The 17,316-nt window shown below is 35.6% G+C and overlaps 1 pseudogene across 1 annotated transcript; it reads left to right on the top strand.

The window, feature by feature from the left end:
* Positions 1-1,298: 1,298 nt before the first annotated feature.
* On the top strand, positions 1,299-8,077 carry LOC148615700 (tyrosinase-like protein 2; annotated as a pseudogene). The gene is made up of 3 exons (XR_015921944.1): positions 1,299-1,307; positions 2,894-3,006; positions 5,796-8,077. The product of XR_015921944.1 is annotated as a tyrosinase-like protein 2 (transcript).
* The last annotated feature ends 9,239 nt before the right edge of the window (positions 8,078-17,316 follow it).

Below are 17,316 nucleotides of genomic sequence, written 5' to 3'. Positions count from 1 at the left end.
TCAGATTCTGTTCTGTTTATGACGACTTTTTGTTTTCGATCTGATAAGTACGATTGAAACCATTTTGTGGAAGAGACACCAAGAGATTTTAATTTGTGGCAGAGAATGTTGTGGTCCACTGTGTCGAATGCTTTTTATAGGTCGAGCATAATCATTCCTGTGTATAAACCATGAGATGTTTGTGGTTTTTATATGGTCTAGTAGGTGTATTAGACATTTGTCGGTTGAGTAGTTAGATCTGAAGCCTGACTGTAGGTCGTATAATAGGTTATGTTTTACCATATATCTCTCCAGTTGTGAATATATGGATTTTTCTAGTATTTTTGATATCACAACTAGTATGCTTACAGGCCTGTAATTACCGACATCCAACCTGCCACTGGTAATAGATAAGTTTATAATAAATGTAATAGGTTTATTCAAAACGTGTGCTCCGTCTTTAAGAAATCGTGAGGGAATACCATCCAGACCCGTACTCTTTGTAACATTCAGAGATTGTAGTTCCTTAAAAACAAATTCCTCCGTAACAGGAGACAGTTCAAAACATAAATTATTCATGGAAACCTTTCTATAAAAATTTTGGAAAATATTTGAGCTGTAATTGTAAAACCCTTTAGCTGCTGGCAGTTTTGCAACTAGTTTTTTAGCTACAGTAGTGAAGAAGTTGTTAAAATGATTGGCAATTGTGCGAGAATCATGACAGCTACTGTTTTCAATATTTAAAACAATTTTTGAAGTATCTTTTTTGCTTATTACTATAACCCAGATTTCTAAATTGATCCCATAATTTTTTGGGGTTATTTTTATTCTCTTCTATCTTATTTTCAAAATAACAAGATTTTACACTGTTTATCATTCTTTGCACCTTGTTCCTCAGTTTACAGTAATTTGAGTAGTCCTCATCACAACCTCATCTTTTAAAAGTAGAAAAATACTGATCTCTCTCTGATATTAACTCAAGTATTTCTGATGTTATCCAAGGTTCAGTTTTCTTTTTAACCTTTATTTCTCTTATCGGAGCTACCTCATCTAATGTAGATAAAAATAAATCTTTGAAAATGCCCCAAGCTTTGTTAACATTTCTACAAAGATATAATTTTGACCAGTCTACTTTGGTCAGCAACTCTGTGAAAATATCTTTATCATAATGTTTTGTAGATCTAATCTTAATTGAGTTGTCACTTTTTTTTAATATATCTTTCTTGTACAATATGTCAATAAATGATCACTTAAACCAATAGGTAAGACACCAGATTGGCTTATATTTTCTTTTATATTACAGATAATGTGATCTAACAATGATGAATGTTTGTCTGTTATTCTAGTAGGTTCATCAATAATCTGTTTCTTATTATGTAGGCTGAGGACACTGTTATAGTTTTTGTACCCATTGGATTTATTTTGCAACCAGAATATATTGAAATCTCCAAATATGTAAATTTCATGTTGTGGGTTAAGTTTATTTAGGATTGCATCAAATTGTTCCAAAAAATCATTCTGCTTTGGAGGTCTATATATAGATTGTACATAGTCTGTGGGTTTTTTTACATCATGAATCACTTTACCATTGGCAGTGTCTGAATCTTATATAGACTGGTACTTAATTATAGGCTAATATGTAAATCAAAGTTTTTGTTGTTTTTTTTCAAGAGGGGGTGCCATCGAATCCGTCGTGCCCCCTGGCTACGGCCTTTAAAGATGACGTTTTATGTATAAACAACCATAGAGTCGAAATTTTATTCATCGCAGCTACCCAAAAAACATGAGATAAAGTTCATTATCTAACTATACGACAGACGCGATGACTTCTCATCCGTATTGTCAATATTCTTTTCATCTGAGACGACATCCCTTTAACACCTATGAAGTTTTCATTAATTTTAAAAGTCATACATGATACTAGAGCTTGTCGAAAATACGCGGACTTTTTGATCCATATTAGACTTCTTAAAAATAGGCTTCTGGAACATATGATATATCCATATGTACCATAAGAACAGATTTGTTCTCTGTGTCCTTGTTTTTCATTCCTGTTTCATCTACCGAGGACGTGACATTTATTAGCAATTCGGCGGGCGGGTGTTTCTAGGAAAGCAGAGGACGTTTCCCTACCGGCACACCTGGTGCCAATTTCACAAAAAGTCGTTAATGTAAAGTTGATCCTAAGCATTGACGTCACAACAAAAAATAGCATTATGACATCATAATACCGTTAGAATCCTTGTACCCTTGGTTTCCCTTAAAATTTTATATATGTCGACGTTGAAAATCAGGTTGTTTTTCGACATATGACAAGTGATTAATTTATCTTTTATCTCTTCAAATTAATTTTCTCCAATTCTAACTTGTTTGTTGTTATTACATCTCGAACTTGACTTAAGACTTTTTGAAACTCGTGCCTTGAATTTACACATTTTTTTTTATTGTATTTTGTTCTTTTTATTTTCACTTATTTATTGTTTATATCTTCGAAATGTACTGTTTTGACTACTGATTTGACTGATCTTGATTATCGACAAATTATTTTTTCTGTAGTTTTTACTAGAATATTATTATTTCAACATATACTTGACGCACTTTCCCACGAATTCAAGACGTTTTGAAACTTGTGGCTTGGATTTACATGTATATTTTTTTTAATGTATTTAGTTGTTTTTGTTTTTTTTTAATTTCACGTATTTATTGTTCATATTTTCTGTACTAATTATACTACTACTGATTCAACCGATTTTGCCTGGCGGTAATTTTATGCCGCCCATTTGTAATACCAGAAATAATGAACAGTAATGGAAGCGGGAGGTTTAAACTAAAACACAGGAGATCGACAAACCTTTTATAAAAGTGTTGCACGATTTCAAAGCTATTCATAAAATACTTAATTTGTATTTTGTAGTCAGTCAAACCAAACAAGTATGACGCTTTTGCCTTAACACATCAGGGGTTATCCATTGAATCAGCACATAAAGGACCAAACTTTTTAGGATGGCATAGATACTTACTGGTTCTGTAAGCATTTTAACTACTAGTGTTATGAGTTTGACTACTTTTGCTGTTTTCTTGTCAGTGACGAAACTTTTTCCCAGAGTCGAAATGGAAATCATTTTGGCGATTTAATCGGGAGCGTTTATGGTTGTATTATCAACTGGGGTCTGCATACTTATGGCCAGAAATAACCTTGGGTAATATTTTCGTTCCACAAGTTTCTCTCGAATATAACCCCGAGTCTCCAATGACGTATATATACGTTCTTAATTTAAAACGAAAGACTAAATAATTCTTTCAAATTACTTAAGATATGATATTGACCAGGTAACTAGAATATGGCCAGAAAAAGCAACAATATCCGGTTTGTACCTTCGGTGTCAGGCGTATCAAGGCAGCTTAATTTGGGGTGCACTATACAGTTACATTAAGGCGCACTGTTTCGCACATCAAGTTACCCCGGTCAAATTTTGTAAAACTAAAAATTAAAAGTTGAAATTTGGTGAATGTATTGTTTATATGTAGATAAGCATTTATACATAGACAGATGTAATATATGTTATGGTAAACAAGTGTAATTTAAATGAAGAATGGTATCCGGAACGTTTCAGTCACCTGCCGTATTAGGTTCTCTCCGCAGCATCAGATGGCTGATTTTCAAAATACCTTATTTCGCACGAACTTTTGGAACTGAAATTGTGAGAGAATGAATCGAAAATGGTCTTATTATTTTTTACCCTTTTACCACCTTCTCCATGCATGCTTTTATCCTGTGGTATTGTCTAAGTGCCTGATATTTTATAAGACATAATAATTGGCTGAGTTGTACTAAAACTCAGTAATATTTTTTGCAGTATGTTACCATGCCTACTGTTGGCCATAACAGTCTACAGTATGGCGAGCAGGTGTTTACCAAAATGACGTATTAAGTATTACCCATGTCTTGGGTACTTACAAATTGCGAAACAAAAAGAATCGATAAAAAAAATCGAAACGAAACAATAAGAAACAAAATGAATCAAAACAAAATAAAACGATACAAGTCGAAATTAAATGTAATAAAAAATCAGTACTGTAAAGGCGTTTTGCAGTTAGGAACCATTATGTTTTCCTATGCCGAACAACTCGACCTAAAGACATTTCCATTATTTGGATTAAAAGTTTGAGAATGGGAGTAGTATACTATGAGTTTTAGAAGTATCATTTTTCGGGTGGTACACCCCAATACGCATGTGCATGACGTAATATCCGGTGACCGTGGACCGGAAGTGACCGGTAGAGGGAGGGGACCGGAAGTGGACCTTGGGTATGACCGGAAGGGGACCAATAAAGGGAACATGGAGACCTTTTGATCTACAGGGGAGGGGGCTTACAGGTTAGGAGGGAGAAAACGACCTCCATAGGTATCCTCATTAAGTGTCCTTATTAGTGTCATTATATAGTTCATTTTTTTTTCATTAACGTTTATTGTTTTTTAATTATTTTTTTTTCTAATTATTTGTTTGTAATTTCATTGTCTTTATGTAATAATTGAATGGGCACTTTGAATAGATTTTAAATTTTGATTTGAATTTCTTTGTGTTCAATGGATTGTGTAATTTGAATAGATGTCTCACGGATTAGACAGATGTTTGAAACTTTCCATTTTTCTGGTGATTTCAATAGCCCATATATTGATTTTTACCGCTTTTTATTGTGCTTTATGAATACATTACAGGTGTAAGGACGTGTTGTGCAATGTTTACAACAAGGGAAATCAATTTTTATCATTGTTTTTTTTGTTTAATTATGTTTAATATTTTTTGAATTCAGTTTGAATAATTAATGTTACTATTTTGACTAACCACTAATGGTTATCCTCACAATTGTATGGTTCGATATGAGTGACGACGATCATCAACTGACTGTTCCTATACTTGCTTTAATTTTCGTTTTTCGTGCTAACATATATACTCAATACTGTTCGACCAGGTTTGCACTCATATGTGGTATACGGACGGTGCAAATCATTGAAGCGTTTACATAGTCCTCGGGCATAGTCATACCCGTGAATGTGGGTCATGGTGTATTCGGGGAAATTAGTTCTCATGTTACCACGTTCATTCATTAAATTAATTAAATGCATTATCACGTGATTTAATGTCGATCTGGACCTAGTGATCCAATTTGTAATCTGCACGCTGTATATTGTACAGCCTACAGCATTTGCTGAATCTTTGACCCAGCAAAATACTTTTTGGGATAATATAAACACTTCCAAGTGCATGTAAGACAGAAAGGTAGATCAACTTAATAGTGCGCGCCCGCCAATTGATGAGAAATCTCCAAGTCCAATAAAATAATGTCATGTTTCCGATCACCATTCTAAAATGTTGTCGGATCGATAGGTAGAGATTTATTTTTATTAATTTTTTTACAATGGACTAAGTCATATAGTGATACCAAACATATAATATAATCAACTAAATATGCAAAAACTAATAGACGAAGTCCACAGCCTAATCTCTTTTGGCATTCGTTGCTTGAGATATTTTTTTTGTTTTGATGGTGGTGGTCAAAACAAAAAAAAAATTTGATTCAAGTGCCGAATCCCAAAAAGTTTTATCCACGACCAAGAGTACACTCACGGCATATGTGTTTATATATACAACAACAAAAATCAACGATATGCTTCCTCAATGAAATAAACATGATAGCTGTTGATAAACTGGTCAATGTCGTAATATTTAGACTGTCGTAAATATCATGATATCGACCAGTTTATCAACAACTATTATATAAGTACAACATCAGTAATTTTATTTACTTACAAGGTATGAAGACGCTCTTCGCACTAAGAAACGAGATCTGACCTTATCGTACTGGGATTCGACGCCTGACTTTCTCATGAACAAACCAGAAGATACTGTTATGTTCAGTGAGGTATTGGTAGGTAACGGAAAATGAGTTGTCTACAACGGACCTTTTGCATTCTGGATGACACCGGATGGAACATTCTTAAGGCGTAATGTTCCAGGCGAAAGAAGTTCTTTGATTAACCCCGACAGGATTAAAAACGTTTTTACCAAAAGATATCACAGAGAAATCTTAACTCCAACAGCTGCAAAAATTGATGACAATTTGGAACTTCACCATGATGCTGTTCATCGTTGGGTTGCCGCCCCTAATGGTCATATGGCTGACCTGTATCTCTCAGCAATGGACCCAGTCTTCTTTCTGTTACATTGTCATATTGATTACCTCTGGGAGAAATTCAGAGAGAGACAGAAAACACTAGAAATAGATTCGTCAGAGGACTACCCAAAAACAAATTCAACATTACACGCCCCAAATAGAAAAATGGACAATCTCAATACCTCAATGACGAACAAAGAGGGTTATAGCAATCGATTCACAAGCGAAATTTATCGATATGCCGATTCTCCTTCATGTGCAAATGGGTGTGGCAGAAGAAATGAATTTCTTTACTGTAATAAAAGAATAAATGCATGTGTCTCACGTTCCCGCGATGAATTTACTGACAATGATGGCTTAAGCAAAGTTAAATACAGATATACAGAAGCGGATAAAATCCCGATGGATCCATCATTAAAAAAAGATATATCTGGACCTACTGTGTTCTTACCACCACAAAATATAACAGCATCAAATTCTAAATCGCCCTCAGGCACAAAACCTTTTCTCGAATCTATTATTGACCCTAGAACACTAGGAAAAGGTCGTAAACGTCGATTTGTCAGAGGTGAAAAGAAAGAAAATCGACTTGATATAGGTTTTGATATAAATAGCTTAACTCTGAACAAAAGTATTTACCCAGAAAATATGAAAGATAACTTTGTTATGTCACCTGTAATGATAACAGTTATGTCTGACAAATTCCTATCGAATCAGGCCACTTCTAAGGATTTTCTACGACAAAGAACAAACTACACAATAAATATCGACACGTTTGGTCTTTCGTATGTGGGAAATTTTGGAGACTGCATCAATTTTGATGGGAGAATAAAAAATTCTGAATCACTAGAAATGATGGCTTTTGAGAAACCTACAGTTAACACGAAATCAGTTTACGTACGGGTATATGACAACGAGGGAAACATCTGTCAGCCGACATGTCTGATTGCTGGATCTGACTACCAAGAATGCAGTGGTGCCCTGAAAATTACCCCAGACTACCCTTTAATGTACTACGACAAGAGTACAGAAGATGGTAGACAATCTGCCATGCCTTTTCTGAATTTCCACTGTGTTCGCTAGAATTTTGATACGCTGTGTACTATAATAATGAAATATCTGGCATTTTTGACTGCCTCTAAGTTAGTTACATTATTTCATTCTAACATTGTTATACCAGTTTTAGAGATAAAGAAAATTAAACCTTTACAAACATAAAACCATTTGGTGTTAAAACATGTCTGACCACAAATTACAATTCTGATAAATTTTGGCACAAAATTATTTTTCGATGTAATGACATTATAGATAGTTCATCTTTTAAGATAAAAACATGAGTATTTAAAGTTTAGTTTTTTTTATGATGAAACAATTTAATGGGTAATTGCTTTCATGCATATTTGGTTATTTATATTTATATTTGAATGTTATATGATATAAACCTATAGCCATATCCTTTTAATTATGGATTCCATAGGGTTCCATACATTTTTTCACTGACATTTTCGGTTGTAGCTTGAACCATATTGTTCGTTTGGATATAAGAGACCACTTGAATCGACTGGAATACTAAGTCACATATTTCCTCTCCTATCGGTTTCACTGCTTCTAAAGATAATCATTGTTGAAGACGTTCTTAAACGTCATATGGATATGTTGCTTTACATTTAAGTAGCATACACGCTAAAAATCATGCAAAATTTGATACATAGTTGGAAAGCCCACATATTTTTATTTTTGATATTTTGTTTAAAATGCTTCAGTAAACAGAAATTAACATTTGGTTTTTCGTATAACCCGTGCTCATAGGAGATAAAAATTGTATAGAATGCACTGTAGAATTCAAGATTAAGGGAGATAACTCTGTAATGACACTCAAATACAATAGAATCTACTGGATTTTCAATGTTGATTATCTCCTAAGAGCAGGCAGATTTGAATGAATTATTACACAATTCATACTATAGCCCATAAAACAACTTAATTACAAAAATAAAAATATGTAGCCTTTTTTAGGTTGTATCACATTTTTCAGATTTTGCATGATTCTTACAAAGACAGTTACTTAAGTAGCAGTCCGCCTAAGAATCATACAATTTACATTGTGTGTGATTTATTGATGTCCGATCTTTTATCCAAAGTGACTTTTTGGATATAATGGAAAAACAACAAATAACACCTAAACAAAAATGAAAAAATATTTTCACCGTTATAATAGAAACGACCACCCCTTAGCAACCACTAATTTTGAGCCAAAAAATTACCAAATTATCACAATTTGAATGTAATTTCTTCATATCGAATGGTGGAAATTTGTCACACTACATAATTATATTAATGAAAAATGCCTTGAGTAAAACAGTTTACAATAAAGTGCTAAAACAATCTGATCTGGTTACCATATCAACCAAAATTCTTATTTTTTTTTACATTTTGAAACTTTGAAACTTTATTATTCGATTAAACGCCTATTTCTACACAATGTATATTAAATGGCGTTGTACAATGCAAAAAATAAAGATATGAACATACAACAGAGCAACTGTACATAACATATATACTTATACCAATAATAAAACTGGCATCTTACACTGTTAACTTATGACTACTTCAGCTTAGAATAATGAAAAATAATCTTCAAAATACAGTGACTTTAATTGACTTTTGAAAATATCAACAGATTTGGAATTTCTTATGCTAACTGGTAACTCATTTCATAATTTAGGACCAATAGTACAAAAACTTCTATCTGAAAATGATTTCTTCTTGTTAAAAGGAATAACATAACAACCTACAGAAGACTCTGATGACCTTAGTGTACGTTTAGACACTTGAGGAGACAATAAACTAATTAAATATGACGGTGCATTACCAACAGAACAATTGTACATGTATGTTAATATTTTAAAACTGATTCAAGCTTTTACTGGCAGCCAATATAAATCATATAGAGCCTGTTTAGAACTCTCATACTTTGAGCCATTCAATACCAATTTGGCGCACATGTTTTGAATGCGTTGAAGTTTTAACTATTCGTTCTGAGAAATACCTTACGAAATAACATTGCAATAATCCAAATATGAAACAACTAAAGGTAACACTAGAGTTTCCGTGGCTTCTTTTAACAAACATTTTCGAATACTTTTTATCTTGAAAAAAAATATCATGGCTGTTCTACATTTCCTGTTTATAAGTTCTTGGAAATTTAGAGTGTCATACAAAAAAGCACCCAGATATAGTTTTCTGACTTAATTTTTCGCCACAAATAGAAATGTCTTTAGTAGAACACTTGTCAAGTTGTGACCGGCTCCCGAAAAGAATAAATGCTATTTCTGAATTGTTCATCTTTAGCTTATTATTGTTCATCCAGTTGTTAATATCAATAGCACAGTTCTCTGGTTCTTGAATGGCAATGGCTTCATCTGCGGGTGTAGGTTTAAACTGCTTATTCACTGTATGATCGTCAGCGAAACCATGAATAGTAACTGATGGAGGCACTATGTCAAATATTGTCCCTGCATACGTCAGATATAGCCATGGACCAAGACAACTTCCCTGAGGAACACTACAGTCTAATTCCCGTTGTAATGAAATGGCCGAGTTTACAGTAACTCTACAACTGTGAGGTCTCAGGTAGGAATCGACCCATTGGAGTGCCGCTCCGCAGACGCCATACTGGCGTTCAAGAACATTCAACAGAATACTGTGATCAACAGTATCAAACGCAGTACTTAAGTCAATAGCAGCGGTAATCTCCTGATGTTCCATTCCGCCAAGAATGTCATTCACGAGTCGAAGTAGCGCGGACTCACATGAGTGAAACTGACGATACGCTGACTGATTTTGCGGCAGTAGGTTATAGTCATTCACATGTTTATTCAGTCTGTGGATTGCGGCCTTTTCGATTAATTTTGACAAGAAGGACAGATTGCTGACTGGCCGATAATTTGTGTATATAAGCTCTAGGCCAGCTTTTTTCAAGAAAGGTCTGACTATAGCTTGCTTCCATTTGGCGTGGAAAATTCCCTGTGTCAGAGAAAGATTTACGAGTTGCGTGATGTTTGGTAACAGTTCTTCCAAAAATTGTTATAGTACCTTAGTAGGTAACATATCGAGTTCGCAAGATTTAGATTGTGACTGATTGATTAAAGTTTTTACTTCATCTTGCGATAGTTTTTCAAACGAAGAAAATGATGGCACATTTTTTTATAGAGGTTCGTAATTGTCGAAGTCTTTTAGAGATTCTCGGATTTTCTGTATTTTATTCATAAAATAATCCGCAAATTTGTCGGCTAGTGTGTTGTCATTTTCTATAAGTGGCAAAGGGTTTTCCGACTTGCTTCCGGTAAGCTCTTTTACAAGTTTATAAAGTTTTTTCGAGTCACCTTTGGAGTCGAGTACCTTTTTACTAAGAACTAGATTTTTCTCGTTTCTAAGTTCATAATGGTATTTATTTAGAGCGTCTTTATAAGTCTCATGATCACTCGGTTTTCGGTGTTTGCGCCATATTCGTTCTGTGCGACGCATCTTACGCTTACATGAATGGATATTTTCACTGAAATAGGGCTTCGGTTCCCTGCAGACTTGTACTTTCACATTTATAGGTGCATGTTTATCAAGCAAGTTCTCAATTTGATTTTCAAAACTATCTACGAATGATTCCACGGATTCAGAAGGTATTGCCATTTGAGAAATATCATTTGCAAACTCAACTTGGTTCGTGTTTTTAAAGTTTCGAAAAGAAATAGATTTGCTAAAACTATTTTCCTTTTTGATCCTCGTAACAACTTTGACCGCACAATGATCTGACACAAACGAACCCGGTTCGCATGACCGTATATCTATACCGTTAGTGAGCCCAGTGATGACTAGATCAAGACTCTGGCCGTGAATGTGTGTCGGAAAATCAACGTGTTGTTGTAACCCTAGGGCAAAGAGTTATTAAAGTCCGAAACAGCACTACTGTTATCTTGAAGATGCAAATTGAAATCCCCATGATTATGATGTTTGAGTGTTTGGAGACAATATCTTCCAGGAATTTAAAGAACTCCGAAACAAATGTGGTTGGTGTTGAAGTATTTGTTGGTCTGTATACACCGACGCAATGAATGGTAATGTTTTTTTAAGATCAATCGCCATACTCCGTATTCAAAACTTGATTCAATACCAAATAACAGTTTACGCATGTTTACCTCACTTCGACAGGAAAGAGCAACGCCACCGCCAATTTTATTACGTCTATTACAAACCCTGATTTTATATCCATTTTGATTAAAGTCTGGTGTCTCAAACTGGTGCTGTTTTTCATCAGAATACCAAGTTTCTGTTAGAATTGCAAAATCTATATTTTGTTCACGAAACAATTGTCCAACAAGTATGTCTTTTCTGATTAATGATCTACAGTTACCGTCAGACAGATGACATTCTCTGTGAAATTGCTTACGATGTTGCAATGTTTGGGGTATGTAAGATTGGAAAAATTAACACCATTCTGTTTAACTGGTTGATAATGAGTTCTATATTTTTTCTTTGTTCCTGAGCGTGTTCGTCTAAAAATTAAAATTCCCAAACCTTTTAATCTCGTCATAACCTCTTGATAGGGTATTATTAACTGTCTAGTGTTGAACGTAAACTCATCAGTTCACTTGTACTGTATGATACGTTAACTAAGCCCATCGGATAGTCAATAAACGTATGAACTGAGTAGATGTTAGTCCAGTTAGTAAACAATCTTTTGTTATAAAGAAATTGTTCCAAACACTGATATTTCACAAATGCGAGAAATATTCCAAATATGATTGTCATATTCATAATTAATGCATGTTTAAGAGTATCCACAGCAGAAACGAAATATTTTTATGTAGTATGTATCACTTAAATCCAGGTTTCTTGTGGGATAGCGATTTAGCAGCCTAACACTTTGCGCGCATCTGTTTACAAATACATTGAAGTATTTGAAAATGGGCTATGTAGAAACCCGCTTGCCAAGACAAGAAAGAGCATATTATCCAAACATATACATGGTTGTGTAGCAGGACCTCTCCACCGAAACATATAAAAAAAAAATATGTAACCTACTTTTTTTCTGGACCTGAAATAACCCCTTTTTCTTAACTCTTTTAATACAAAATTTGTCCGGACCATATATTTTTAAACTTTTGACCTTGTCTTCCAATATTTGGTAAGTTGGTATATATCCTCTCATGGCGGAATGGCGTTGTAACAACAAGACACGTGTGGCGTACAAATTATATTCAGCAAGTTAGAGGATTAACCGAGTAAGGGACAGAAACGAACTACAATAGACATTACTGGAGTAAGTCAATTTCGGACCATAAGTGTTTCGGGCCAAATATGAGATATGTTACATCTCCCTTTCTCACGATGGAATTAAAAATTCAAAATTTAACAGTCTCTAAAGATTCAATCGCAGAAGTTGAAACTGAACGTCTAAAGAATTTAAAATTCACTATTGCAATTTATAACTTTAAAATTCTAATCTATTCAACTAACTAAATTAAAAGCTACTTTGCTCAATCGAAAATTAAATCTAAAATTTAAGTCGAATGTTCATGTTCAAACGTATAGGTCTAGTCTATCCGGCTTCTTGATCTGACGTCCACTAATGGTAGTATTAGTTTCCTTGGATTCTCGTCGATTGTAATCATTCAAGTCGTTCGAAGAGATTTTCGGTGGTTTAGAATCGATTGAATGATTTTCACTAGCTCGTCATGGTTGTACTCTCTAGAGGCTTCGTTCGTGGATGTACGCAAATGTCTGCGGTTTCTACGGTAGAATCTTTAAGTATCGTCACTTTTAACTACGTAGGATCTCGGTTTGCCGTAATGTTTCTTAAACCGTTGTCGCTATCCATTTCTTCGAATGTGGTATCGGGGTCATTCGAATGGCATTGTTAGTATTGAGAGCTTGTAGTTCTTATACCCCTCTACCCTTGTCATAATAGAACTTTTGACGTTCTTTCTCACGATCGAAGTATCTCTTGACGGTAAACGGATTTTGTAAACTCGGTTTCAACACATCTTTAGATGCAGGTAAGGTGTTTCTCGGTCGTGTACCCATCAGAAGTTGTGAAGGTGATAAGTCAATAACTTCAAATGGAGTAGTTCTGTAATCCAATAAACACAAATGTTTGTCTTCAGATTTCCTCCAGAGGTTTTTGACGGTCTGGATTGCTCGCTCGGCTTCTCCGTTAGCACTTTGAAAGTGAGAACTAGATGTTTCGTGATTGATTCCCAGTTCACGACAGAATTTCTTGATCTCAGACGAACAAAATTGTTGTCCATTATCTGATCGAAATCTAGTGGGTATTCCATTTATAGCAAAGATTGACTTTAGAGCATTGACAATAGATGTTGTATTTGATGATTCTAACGGTAGCACATCAATGTACTTAGAATAGTAATCCAGAGTTAGAATGTAAGTCTTACTTTGAAAGTCGAATAAGTCACATCCTACCAAGCTGAATGGAAAATCTGGAGTCAAAGTTGGTTTGAGCGGTCCTGAAGGTTGCTGATTTTGATACGAAGCACAGAGTGAGCAGTCTTGTACACATTTCTCGATATCTGAGTTCATGCAAGGTCAATACATCACTTCACGTGCACGTTTCTTACATTTAGTCATTCCAAGATGAGACTTGTGTACGAGCTTCATCATTTCGTCGCGCATACTAGGCGGATTAACGGATCTGAGTCCTTTGTAGATAATACCATCTAGTGCAGACAACTGATCCCTCGAGTCCCAGCACTGTCGAACTTCGAACGGACTTTCGGATTTTGTATCGGGCCATCCTTCAAGAATGGTTTTATGTAACACATGTAATTCAGACTTTGTCTTTGATTTCAGAGTTTTGTCCTTGCTAATCGAAATCATACAGATAATATCCTGAACGATGTTGCCTTCGTCACTGTCGTGTGAACTGGCCGGTAAGAATGCTCGTGACAAAGCGTCGGATATTTTCATGTCTTTACCTTTCTTGTAAGACACTGAAGTTTAAGCATCATCTTCTGAATTCGCAGTGGTGCTGACAATAACGGTTTCTTAAAAATGTGTTCCAATGGTTTATGATCATTGTATACAACTGTGTGTTTTCCAAAAATGTAACAATGAAATTTTCCAGTGCTGAACACAATAGAGAGCATTTCCTTCTCAATTTGTGCGTATTGTTTCTCAGACTCGGATAATGATCGGAACGCATAAGCGATTACACGTCCTTCCTGCATAATGACGGCACCTAGTCCATCTTGACTCGCGTCACACTCAACTTCTACTGGTTTCGATACATCAAAATATGCTAGAACTGGAGTACTACAACATCTCTTGAGCTCCTGAAAACTTTTCTTCTGTTCGCTTTCCTATGCGAACGGCACCTCGGATTTCAGAAGTTGTCGAAATGGAGCGTCCACTTGACTCAGATTTTGTATGAACTTGGCTAGATACTGAACAAGTCCTAGGAGTCTACGAATTCCCTCTTTATTTGTCAGGGTAGGTATATCGACCATAGCTGCAACTTTCGATGGGTCGGGACGCAAACCTTTATCGGTGATCACATGGCCCATGTACTTAACTTCAGACTTTCTGCCGTAACACTTATCGAAATTCAGACGGAGGTTGTGTTCAGTTGCGCGTTAAACAACTTGTTTCAAAATACTGTCATGTTCCTCCATGTCTTTTCCTGCTATGATGTCATCGATTATTGCGGTCGTGCCACTAATACCTTCTAACATCTGATCTATGATCCGTTGATAAATTTCCGGAGCGCATTTGATTCCGAAAGGTAAACGGAGCCACCTAAAACGGCCTATCAGAATGTTAAACGTTGTCAGATATTATGACGGTTCGTCAAGTTTGATTTGAAGAAATCCTGATTTTGCGTCTAGCGTTGGGAATACTTTCGCATTTGAAAGTTTCGGAATCACGTCATCAATAGTCTTTAACGGATAGTTTTCACGTTGTACCATTTTGTTAAGATCTTTCGGATCTATGCAGATTCTGACTTTATCATTACGGACTGCTACAACCATAGAGCTAACCCATTCAGTCTGTTCCTCAGCTTTCGTAATATAACCATTGTCTGCTATGTTATGGAGTTCCGCTTTTGTTTTATCCTTGATCCCTGCGGGCAATAGTCTCGGCGGATGAACTACACCTTTCACGTTTTCCTCTATCTTGATTCGGTATTCGCCCGGAAGTGTGCCTGAAGTCTAGATCAATTCCGGAAAGTCATGTGACCACTCATTCTGAGTGTCAATTTCACTGATAGGTGAGACATTGTCGATCGCATCGATTCTTTTCACCAACTCGAGTGTTTCTGCAAAGTCACCACTGATTATATTATCCTGTTCTAAATCAACTATTTCGAATGTCTCTTTGGTTTCACAATCTCTGTATTTGACTGAAAGTTCGACTTTGCCCAATTGTTGTATTGTGTGACCGGTGTACGATCTCAAGATCTTTCGCGAACCTGTTACTTTGTGTTTCGCACTAAGTCGTAAAGCGTTCAAAGCGTCTTTCGAAAAAATGCTACATCTGGCACCGGTATCGATCCTGAACTTAATCGGTTTTTTTGTGTATTTTCAAATCCACTAGCCACTTATCTGAAGAATATGAACTGTCATTTTTCACTGTCGAAATGTACAAAATTTCGCCTTTTCTGTTGTCCCTACCATAATCGGTGTCATGTAGCATGCTTACTTTACGGAGTCTACACACACTTAGCCAGTGATCGGGTTTTTTTTTTACAATACTTGCCTTTTGTTCCTTTTGCTGGACATTTGTCTTTACTGTGTGTGGTTCCGCACTTTCCACATGAAAGTTTGTCAGTATTGTCATGTTTATTCTGATGTTGTTGTTGGCGATTAGTTTGCAGAGATAGCTGACGTTTCTTTACACTACGGTTCAGTCTTCTTTTGTGGTTACTGATTTTGAGGATTTCTTCGCCCCGGATCATTTTCAGTTGTCGTTGTGAAAGTTTAAATTGTTGTCCTATCTAGATAGCTTTCGCGAGATTCAAATTAGATCCATTGTCGAGCATGCGTTCTTGTACTTTCGAGTGTCTTACACGTTTTATTATTAGATCTGTCAGATTATCGTCAGGATTAGCATAATCAGAGTCCATTAACAAAATTCCGAGGTCTTTGACAGAGTTGTCAAAACTTTCGCCTTCATTTTGTTTACGCTATTTTGTCTTAAATCGTGCAACAGGTTTGTTTGTTCTGGGGGCGGATGTACGTTATCTTGTTCACTTACGCCATCAGTCTCTTCCCATTCAAAAGTTTTATACACCTCACGGCCATGTTGACCAATCCAAAGTCCTAACCAGCCAGAACGGTCTTTCTTGTTTGACTTTACAAGGGGACCCTTGAATGTAAATTACACATGCTGTTTGAACCTTTGGAATTCTTGATAAATGTCTGGTGCACCCCAATTTAATGACGGATGTTCGAAATTAAAGCCGGTCGCCATAACTGATTTCACCTGTTATTTACAAATTTTCAGTGCAGAAAATTTCTAAATTGTCACTGAATCTGACTGACAGGATGAATTACTGGAATGTTCATTTATCTATTCATTTTAGGCGTGTTTCCGTTATTTACTGCTGCCAACATGTAACAACAAGACACGTGTGGCGTACAAATTATATTCAGCAAGTTAGGGGGTTAACCGAGTAAGGGACAGAAACGAACTACAATAGACATTATTGGAGTAAGTCAATTTCGGACCATAAGTATTTCGGACCAAATGTGAAATATGTTACAGGCGTGTACCCGAATTTGTGACCTTTGAGCTTGACCATTAACCTGTAAGTCAACTACCATAAAATTTTGCCAAAATACCATACATAATTTTGTCTGGGCCATAAGTTGTTTTTGTCTTTTCACCTAGATATCTGATAAGTTGTATGTGGGTATGTCACATCAAGGCAAAGTGTTATGTTTAATAGTGGATGAGCTTTGACATGGACCTTTGCTTTCGAAGTCAAATAACATACACAATTTTGTCTGGGTCATATTTTTGTCTGTTTAGTTAGATATCTGATTTTTGGTATATGAGTATATCATACTAAGGCGGGCGAGCAAGGTAGCAAGGTGGGATACTTTTGAGCTTTACTTTTGACCTCAAAGATAATACAAAATTTTGACT

This window comes from Perna viridis, chromosome 5 (assembly GCF_037379345.1).
Source record: "Perna viridis isolate PV_CMFRI_1.1 ecotype Kerala chromosome 5, ASM3737934v1, whole genome shotgun sequence".
In the NCBI taxonomy this organism is placed as follows: Eukaryota; Metazoa; Mollusca; class Bivalvia; order Mytilida; family Mytilidae; genus Perna; species Perna viridis.
Note: the sequence above shows the minus strand (reverse complement) of the source record. Positions and strands in the feature narration are given on the sequence as shown.